Source organism: Silene latifolia, chromosome 1 (genome assembly GCF_048544455.1).
Source record: "Silene latifolia isolate original U9 population chromosome 1, ASM4854445v1, whole genome shotgun sequence".
NCBI classification, from domain to species: Eukaryota; Viridiplantae; Streptophyta; class Magnoliopsida; order Caryophyllales; family Caryophyllaceae; genus Silene; species Silene latifolia.
In genome coordinates, this window is record NC_133526.1 from 52,637,073 (window position 1) to 52,647,561 (window position 10,489).

The 10,489-nt window shown below is 39.9% G+C and overlaps 1 non-coding gene across 1 annotated transcript; it reads right to left on the reverse strand.

Annotated features, from left to right (window-relative positions):
• Positions 1-3,199: 3,199 nt before the first annotated feature.
• On the reverse strand, positions 3,200-3,306 carry LOC141618602 (small nucleolar RNA R71). Its single transcript, XR_012531441.1, has one exon. It is a non-coding gene; the product is annotated as a small nucleolar RNA R71 (small nucleolar RNA).
• Positions 3,307-10,489: the final 7,183 nt, after the last annotated feature.

Genomic DNA, 10,489 nt, shown 5'->3' on the forward strand with positions numbered 1-10,489 from the left:
AATATTATGCGCGGGTATTTGTGAAAAGGTATTTACAACGGGTTTTTTTAGTAACCGTTTTTATTACTTTTTCGTAATTTTTTTTAAAATTAAATTTGTTTCATGCCATTCAAAATCCTGCATAAATCACAGCTCGGTTCATCAGAACTCAATAGATACAATTCAACCACAACAGCAACATCATACTTACAATTTGTTTCACTTTCAGATTAATTCATACTAACAATTTGATCACTTTACATGAACTAAGATTCCTAAAACTGTGCATCCCCCTAGCTCTATCTACAAAGATCATTCCCTAACTTCAACAAAAAATTTACTAAGCTGATCTAAGCTCTAAGTATCATGCATTTAGTCTCCATTGCAATGTTCTAAGACGTATTTGCCCAACAAGTCCCTTACCTCGTCTATTTGGTGCTTTTTGTACTCAGGTACTTGTGGCGCGTTGATTACATACTGCGGAAAAAACAAAGATAAGACATTATTGATTGACAGCAGCATTAGTGTTGTTCATTAGTGTAACAACATACATCATTCAGCATAGCAACATCATGGTATAGTAGCAAGCAAGACAACATCAGCTCTAATTTAAAAAAAGTAATAAACATATTATTAAATTACTAACCTTTTCTGGAATAAGGATATATCTTCGCATAATAACCTCCAACATGAACCGACAAACGTAGTATCCACATTGTATGCTATCCGGCTGGTGATGTGACCATAATTTAAGCACATTTAGTCCCCGAATTAGCCTTGTTCCAATGCTTTTTAGTGCATATTCGGGTCATTTATTGTCTTTAGTCCTTTGTTTTGCATATTCTTTGAGGTTTTGTGTCCTTGGTAGGAAAGGAGTGCAAACCTTGCATTTTCATGGCAAAATGAAGCTAAATTGATTGAATTTAATGAACAAGCATCAAGGAGAGACAAGATTAGAAGGCCTTTGTACATACTATAGTAGATGGGCAATGATGAGAAAATATCCTTGCATCCCCGAGGAAATCCTCGAGGATTCTATGAAGAAAAAGGAAGAAAAGAAGAAGAAAAGAAGTTGTAAGACAATCCGAGCGGATTGTCCACAAGACGCCCGTCCAGCACCCACAATCCGAGCGTCTTCCCTTGTGGACGCCCGTCCAAAACGCCCCAAATCCGCCCGTCTTCCCCATCTGGACGCCCGTCCAGAATCACCCAAATCCGCCCGTCCCGTGCCCTGGACGCCCGGATTCCCTTACAGCCATTTCGTCTTCTACAAGCTTCAAGGAAGGATGCGCATATTTTTCTAAAGACCGGAGTCTCCCTAGAGACCGGAGTCTCCCTCGAGACCGGCGATTCCTCAACAAGGGTCTTAATCATCATTTAAGCCCTTAGTTAACCCTAATTCATGTACCTAATCCCCACTATAAATACCCCATTAGTCTAATTAGAAGAGAATGTTCTTCTTAGCAATCTTTAGTGTAGTTAATATCAATCAAAACTCTCTTTAATCTTGTAATCAACATTTAATCAAGTTTTAATACAAGTTTCATTTCCTTAATCTCTCTTTTGTTCATCCTTTATTTTGGGTAATTGAAGATTATTTGGGTTATTATTGGGAGATTGACAACCTTCCAATCAAGCATCAAGTACTTCTATTATTCTTTGCTTTATTATTGGAATCATTAGTAGGTATTCTCTTAATCCCTTTTTAATTATTGTTAATCATCTTCATTTATTCATCATGTTTCACTTTGTTGGTATGATTGACAACCTTGCTAGCATGTTCAACATGATAATGAGTGAGTAGTTTCCTTAGCTAGGGTTAATGGGTAATTAGGGGAAACCAACATGGGGGATGATTCATGCTTAAATTAATATGCTTTCATAGTTTATTTGCTTGCTTGTTGTGATCTCAACTCATGCACATGTTATGTTTGATGAAATGCGAGCCTATGAATCCTTGCATTTTTTTACCCATCACCTATCTTTTCAATGAGACTTGTAAGACATAAACCAACTCGAGTCTCATTAGACCATGCATGTTGTTGAGTAGGGAAGATTAAGTCGACTTGTAGGTGTTGTACAATCTAATCGATTCGGCTCCGGGACCCAAACTTTCCTAGGATTGTAAGATATAAACCAACTTGATCCATCACAACAATAATTGCTTGCTTATAATTTGAGAATGTGTTTGTATGATCAATTCCCATGAATCCCCTATGACCCCATGACACCCTAGTGCCTTTTATCAATTGTTTACATCCCTTTTAATCATCTTGCTTGTTTACTTTCATTGCTATTTAGTTTAGTGATCTTCTACATCAAACCCCAAATTGTGACACCCTTAGACACCACTAGTTGCAATAGAAAATCTCATCTCAATTCCCGTCCCTTGGGATCCGACCTTTACTTGCCTCTTTACTAATTGTAAGACTTGTTGGTAGAGTTATAAATTGTGTTTTGGTCTAGGTGCTCCTCACGACAAGTGCCGAAAACTAAACCCCGTCGAGGGAACCCGACCAAAAATGGCGCCGTTGCCGGGGACGGTGTTAACTTGATTTAGATTTTCTTAGATTGTTATTAGTTGTGTCTTTCTTTGCCTTGGGGAAGTAAAACTCCTCAAGGTTTGTTCTAATCATTTTCGAGTTGTTTGATATTTTGCATGTCTAGAAGGTCACAAGGTAACTTGTTACCCTTTGATCACGAAATTGAAAGGACTTTGACAAACAATAGAAGACTTGCTAGAGGAACTTTGAGAGGTAATGGTGAGGTTATTCAAACAAACACTATTGAGTTCATCAACCCTTTTGCAAGAGAAGGTGAGGAGAACCCAACACAAAATCAACCCACAATGCCTAAATTTTCATCACATTCCGTACCCACCGAGGAGAACCTACCCAATGGTACTCCCACTCCACAACATTTAACCGGAAATTTTATTGCCAAATCCGCATTTATCCAATTAGTCGAAAGAAGCCAATTTGGGGGGATGTCTAGTGAAGACCCTCATTCTCATATGGAGACTTTTTATGACTATTGTGATGCGATTTCTCAAACCGGTGTAACTCAAGACCAAATTCGATGGGTCTTATTTCATTTTTCTCTAATTGGCACCGCGAAACAATGGTTGAAAAGCCTTGATAAGGCTACTCTTGGAATTGATTCTTGGAAGAAATTGGCTCTAGCTTTCTACAAAAAGTTCTATCCACCGGAAAAGACTAACATGCTAAGAGCTCAAATTACGGGCTTTAAGCAAAGAGATGAAGAATCTTTGTATGAAGCTTGGGAGCGATTCAAAGGAATTTGTCGCTCATGTCCTCACCATGGACTTAGCGAGTGGTTCTTGGTTCAACAATTTTGGAACGGTCTTTATGAAGACTCAAGAAACATTCTCAACATGGGATCAAATGGAATGTTCACCGAAGTTGACGACAATCAAACTTGGAACAAGATTGAGGAAATGGCGGTCCATAACTCACAATATAGTAGACCTCGCAAGGCTACTAGAGGAGGAAAGCATGAAGTGGACTCCATTACTCAATTGGGTGCTCAACTTAGTGCTCACATTGATACCATCAATTTGAAGTTTGAAAAAGCTATGGCTAGACTTGAAGATGCCTCAAAATCACCAAAGCATCATGTTAATGCCATGACGGCATCTTCATCAATCCCAAGTGGGATATGTGAGAATTGTGGAACTTTGGGACATGACCAAAGTGAATGTAGGGGAACAAATGAACAAGTGAATGCTTTTCAAGCATACAAGAGTGGTACCCCTTACTCCAATTATTACAATGAAAACACCAAATTCCACCCAAATCTCTCATACAAAAGCCAAAATGTTCAAAACCCTCAACCAACATACACCCCACCTCCCATGAGAAACCAAAATCAAAGACCCTTTTACAACCAAAACCAAGGTTACCAAAATCAAACTCCATACAATCAACAAAATGACCAAGGTTTTGATGTTCAAAAAGCGGTCCTCCAAATGCAAAAGAATCAACAAGAGTTTTTCACTCAAATGCAAAAAGATAGTCAAGCAAAGGAAATCACCATCAACAACATCCTAGCTCACACCAAAATGTTGGAAACCCAATTGACTCAACTAGCATCTTCAAGCTCGCAAAGACAAAAGGGGCAATTACCACCTCAAAGTAATCCCCCAAGACATGAAACGGTTAGTGCCATTCACTTGAGAAGTGGTACGAGGTATGAAGCACCGAAGAAGCAAGTTGAGGATGAAGTTGTGGAGGCTAGTGACAAAGAAGAAGTTGTGCAAAACTCCAAGGATGGAGAACCATCAAAAGAAGAATTTTCAAAGAAAAATGAAGACAAGGTCAAGGAGAAGGATCCCATTGTGATTAGACTTCCTTTTCCAAGTCGTCAAGCCAAGCCCAAATTTGATGACCAACTTGGAAAATTTATGGAAATTGTGAAGAATTTGGAAGTCTCGATTCCTTTCACGGAATTAATCAATCACGTGCCGGCCTATGCAAAATACATGAAAGACATCCTTACAAAGAAGAAGTCGATCCGGAAACTTGAGACCATCGCCTTCACTAAGGTGAGTAGTGCAATCCTTCAAGAGAGTTCACCTCCAAAACTCAAAGATCCGGGAAGCTTCTCAATACCGTGTACCATTGGCGACACCACAATCAACAAAGCCTTATGTGATCTAGGGGCTAGTGTGAGTGTTATGCCGTACTCGGTGAGTAAAAGGTTAGGGATGGGAGAGCTTAAATGCACCAATATCACACTCCAAATGGCCGATAGATCGACGAAGACACCATTAGGGATATGGGAAGATGTTCCCGTAAGAGTTGGGAAATGTTTCATCCCGGTGGACTTTGTCATTGTTGACATGGAAGAAGACTCCAACATTCCAATCATTCTAGGAAGACCTTTCTTGCACACCGCGGGTGTGGTGATAGATGTGAAGCATGGAGAGCTCAATCTAGAAGTGAGAGATGAGAGCATAACTTTCAATCTTGACAAGACCATGAGAGCTCCCCGTTTGCATGAACCATGTTTTATGGTTGATCATTATAGCCGGAAGGATGATAGGAAGAAGTCGGAATTCCAATGGAAGAAGAAAATTGATGATGCTCCATTCAAAGAGCAAGTGAATTGTAACAAAGAGAGCTTGAAAAGCTCACCAAAGTCAAGCAATGAAGAGGATGGCCTCATTGGCCAAGACAAGAAAGTGGGAGAGTTGTCTCTATCAACTCAAGAAATCTTTACTGACCAAGTAGATGAAGTTTGTGGTCTTTGGGACGATGAGTTTGAAGGGATTTTCAATCCCTATATTGGTAATGCTATCGATCAAGACCAACATGAAGGACAACAAGGGCAAAGATCTATTGAAGATCTTTATCATGATAATGAACAAGCTTTTGACTACTTTTTCAAGGTGTTGAGCAACATCAACAACACCTTGGACATGCCCCCATGACATCTCACTAAGGATGAGAGTTTGGTGGAGTCCTCTCCAAACCACCATTTGTAAATATTTCTAACTCCCTAACTCGCATTTTAATTCTTACATTGCATTTTTTGTCATTTTTGGATTTTTATGCTTTGATCAAGATAATTATCATTTTCTGAGAGAAGTGAGGGAGGGACTAATGATTTAATTGATGTGTAGTGCTTTAGCTTAGTGTGGGGATAGCAATTGCCTAGGCTATTCATGCCTTAGTAGTGCCCCTACAATGAAGAACACGGGATTTGAAGAATGAAAAATGACACGGGATATGCAAGTGCACGGATGGAATTGAATCCGGGTAGACCAGAGGGAATCCGAGCGTCCTTAAGGGGAATCCGCTCGTCTTCAGGGAATCCGATCGTCTTTGGCAGAATCCGTCCGTCCAATTGAACTGAAAAAATTGAAATTTTGGGACTGTTGAAGAATCCGAGCGTCCTAGCAGAGAAGACGCTCGTCTTGAAGAATCCGCTCGTCTTTGCAAGAAGACGCCCGTCTTTTTGCCTGTGCAAAATAAGAAAGCTTGCCGTATCAGAATCCGCCCGTCTTCAGTAGAATCCGCTCGTCCTGCAGTCAAAGAATCCGAGCGTCCCAGCTGAAAGACGCCCGTCTTTAGGCGAGAATCCTGAACCCAGATTAGGCAGAATCCGAGCGTCCCGAAGGGAATCCGCTCGTCTTCCCCTGCAGTTTCGAAAATTTCGGGTGTTTTAAATACCCCCTCCCACATTCATTCCTTCATTTATTCATCAAAAACACTACCAAAAACCCCAAAACCCTCATCCTCTCCATCACCAAAACAAGATTTCCTCAACCAAATTCAACAAAATCAAATCCAAACTTCCTTACAACAACAATTAATCACTCCTTTTTCCAACAATAATCAAATCCAAGCACCAAAATCTTCAACCTTTGAGTCGATTTTTGAAATACAAAGGCAAAGCCTTTCATCTTAAAATCGATTTGGGTATAATTGGAAATTGAAGATTTTCACTCTTTTCTTGGTATAATCATCAATGGCAAGAACAAAAGGATCAATAAAGGCACTTAAGGCAAAGGCACTCTCACAAAGGCAACAATGTCTTCAAGCAAAGAAAGCCTCATTGGCTATGGTGGTTGCTAGTGCAAACTTGGAAGTTCAACAACAACAAAATCCTCCCTTGGAAGCAACAACATCAACTACTCCGAAAATTGCTCAATTACCAAACTATCCGGAGGTAATTTTCATTTCTAACTCCCATAGGGATACATTTGCCAAGTATGCTAAGAAATCCATTCTACCCACCAAATTCATATGTGAAGATGCCTTGAACAAATTGGGTGTCCTTGAACAAACAAAAGCCTTCTTTGAAGCCATGGGGTTGGGAAAATTGTTTGCTACTAGAGAATTGACATACCCCTCCCTTACCTTGGAATTCTTGAGTTCATTGAAAGTGAATAAGGTAGAGACTAGAGAATACATCGAGTTCCGCCTTGCCAATGTGAATAGGCGCATCACCTTTGATGTTTTGAGTAAAGCATTAGGTCTTAGTGATACACCTCGTTATTACAAGAAGCCCGAAAAGTATGACCCCGCTCCTCTTTGGGAAGCGATTTTCGGGAAGAAATTTGAGAACTTTCATGCTTGTCGCGCTCTATTAGTCCACCATCCGGGCATTAGAGTGTGGCACAAGGTCATCAGGAATACTATCATTGCAAGAAAAGACACTAACCACTTTACCAAGCTCGATTGTGTTCTACTTGAGTCGGCCTTAAATATTGGAAGGGAATTCACCAAGCCTTATAATGCTCTAAGGCTTTTGGTGGATAGATGGCTCAATGTTGATTGTGGAAAGGAAGGCACCGCTTTCATCGTAAATGGAGGTCTAGTTACTCTCTTGGCCAAGTACTTTGATCCGAATTTCAACAAGGATAGCAAGTATGTGGCGAAAAAAGGGGGTCATCTCATTGACATGGATGCCATGATTAACAAGTACAAGTGGGTCAAGCATAATCCTCTTGACACCAAATTTGGGTGGCTCACCAATGATGCTAGATCTTTTACTTTACCTTCCAAAATTTGTCGTTTAAGTGTCCATCGAACGAACTACCTTCTTCCCCTCTCAAAGGAAGCCGAATACATCATCCGTCAACAAAGGGGTGAAATTGAAATGCCCTCCTCCTCCATTGTCACACCACCCTATCCATTCAAATATCAAGAGTTCAAGCCCGAAGGTGTTGAAGTAGGCAATGACTACATGACTCTACTTATGCAAGAGATGCACAAACAAGCTTTTAAGGATCGGGAAGATGCATACTTGGCCCAATATCCACCCCTCCTTCATTTAGCTAGGCAAGTACTACTTGATCCTTCATGTCCTTTGCCTAGTTGGGCGGATAGGGAAGTCTTCTTTCCAAGTGCATCTAGGGGTGAGAGACCGGGTGATGATGAGGTTGTCGGTGATGAGGTTGTTGATGATAAGGGCATTGTTGAAGAGGTAAATGAAGAAGAAGAGGATGATGAAGGAAGTGATGAAGGAAGTGAGCAAGGAAATGAAGAGGGGAGTGGTGATGAGTCCACTTCTATTGAGGAAGATGTTGACAATGATGATATGGTGGAAGACTAGCAAGCTTTGGAGGCTCCTACCCTCTTGAGGTTTGTCTACTTCTTTCTTTGTTTTATTTATTTTTATCTTGACCATGGTTGGAGAGTCCTAGCAACATGAGGACTAACACCTCGGCCCCATTGAGGTGTTCTTATTTTATTGTTCCCACTTTTGAAAATCCAAAATGACAAATTTAGTTTCATGCATTGCATCTTGTGTGCATGAACTACCCCAACTTTAGGACATTAGAAATAATGTCTATTTCGGTTTGGGGAAGTACATGCATACACAACGGGAGTTAATCTAAATTACGCTCTCCGTCATAAACAAATACCCATGCATCATGTAGTGTAGATTAGTATAGCTTGCATTTAGTATAGAATTTATGCATCATACTTGCATAATTTCCCATCATTTTGGCCATTGAGGACAATGCCCATATTAGTGTGGGGATGGGGAATTCTAACTTAACTTTTATTCAAAAACCCAAAAAAATCAAAAATCTTCGAAAAACCATAAAAATTTGAAAAATTGAAAAGTCCAAAAACATGTTCATTTCCTTTGTAGTGTAGTCTTGTATATATTGTTTGTATATATTATTATGTTTGTCTATCCTTGTTCACATTGATCGACTACACCACATCCGAGGCATGAGGAATATGAAGACCGCATGGTATGATCTTTCCAATCTCTTTTTTCCTCTTTATGTTAATGACTATGTGGCTTTATTTTGATTGATGCGGTATAACAATGTGAACTTAGGACTTGCATTTAGTTTATATGTCATATTAGTTGGTAGAATCATATGCATTAGGATGAATATATATTAGTTGCATCATGACATGTAGTTTGCATGTTAGAAAATTTTTGAGAAACCATCTACTTGGGAAGCTTGACAAGTGTATATAGGCCCTAGTAGATGCTTTTTCTTCTTAAGACTTTGCTTGTTAGAATACTTGTAAAACACCCTAGGATGTGTGATACTAGTATCCTTTGACCCATGGATTAAGGCCTAGTCAAGAATACCTTGTGGTTTGATAACTCCTTGGCTACCGTTTACTCCAAGGTGACCCTTGAAACCATGCAACCATCATTCATCCATGTTCTACCACATTTTTGTCATCAAAGGGAATGGGCACAAAAAGAAATTGATTTGAGTTCAATGAAATGAAAAGTGAAAGAAAGTTTGCAAAAATGCATCAAATGAAAAGAGGAGCAAAAATAGAACTCCTAAACCTTCAAATATAAGCCACCCTCACTACATATGGGGTGACTTTGAAAATGTTCAAAAAAGAAATGCAAAAAAAGGTTGAAAAGTCGTCAAGTATTGAATTGCCAAAAATCAAAAGAAATGGCAAAAAGAAAGTGTTCTCAAATGTTTTATGCCACAAGAAATTGGGGGGAAAAACAACAAAGCAAACTCCCAAAATGAAACTCAAATATCTATTGATCCCTTTATCCATCGTATCCATTTTTGTGCATGGTAGAGAGGGGACGACCCTTCTTCTTGTCTAGGCAAGAGGGGGAATTCCGCGATCCTCCAGTGTTTCTAACACCATAGAGAGTCTACTCTTGACAAAAGCATTTAACGATTGAGGACAAAGGTACCCTAGCTTGACACAACTTGGAGGTGATTTATTGGTATCCTTCTAGGCTTAGTAGTTTGAAGAAATTGCATCTATGAAGGAGTGTGTACCCTTGAATTGCTTCCCTTTTAGATAATTTCCGGCACTTAGATGAGGAAAATGGCTATTCTTTTGTAGATGCATCCATTACTTGATTTTGTGAGCTTTAATGTTTGGATGTGTCGCCATTTTGGCAAGACCCACCTTGCCTTGCAAGAAGGCATCCTACCTCATGATTGTCTTGTTGTGAGTTGAAGGGGCGGAGTGAGACCCGCTAATTGTCTCATATCGGCTATGTTATTAGGTTAGTTTAAATAACGGTCCTAGTCTTTGTCACCTCTTTACTCGAGACGAGCAAAGGTTCGGTTTGGGGATATTTGATGTGACCATAATTTAAGCACATTTAGTCCCCGAATTAGCCTTGTTCCCATGCTTTTTAGTGCATATTTGGGTCATTTATTGTCTTTAGTCCTTTGTTTTGCATATTCTTTGAGGTTTTGTGTCCTTGGTAGGAAAGGAGTGCAAACCTTGCATTTTCATGGCAAAATGAAGCTAAATTGATTTAATTCAATGACCAAGCATCAAGGAGAGACAAGATTAGAAGGCCTTTGTACATACTATAGTAGATGGGCAATGATGAGAAAAGATCCTTGCATCCCCGAGGAAATCCTCAAGGATTCTATGAAGAAAAAGGAAGAAAAGAAGAAGAAAAGAAGCTGTAAGACAATCCGAGCGGATTGTCCACAAGACGCCCGTCCAGCACCCACAATCCGAGCGTCTTCCCTTGTGGACGCCCGTCCAAAACGCCCCAAATCCGCCCGTCT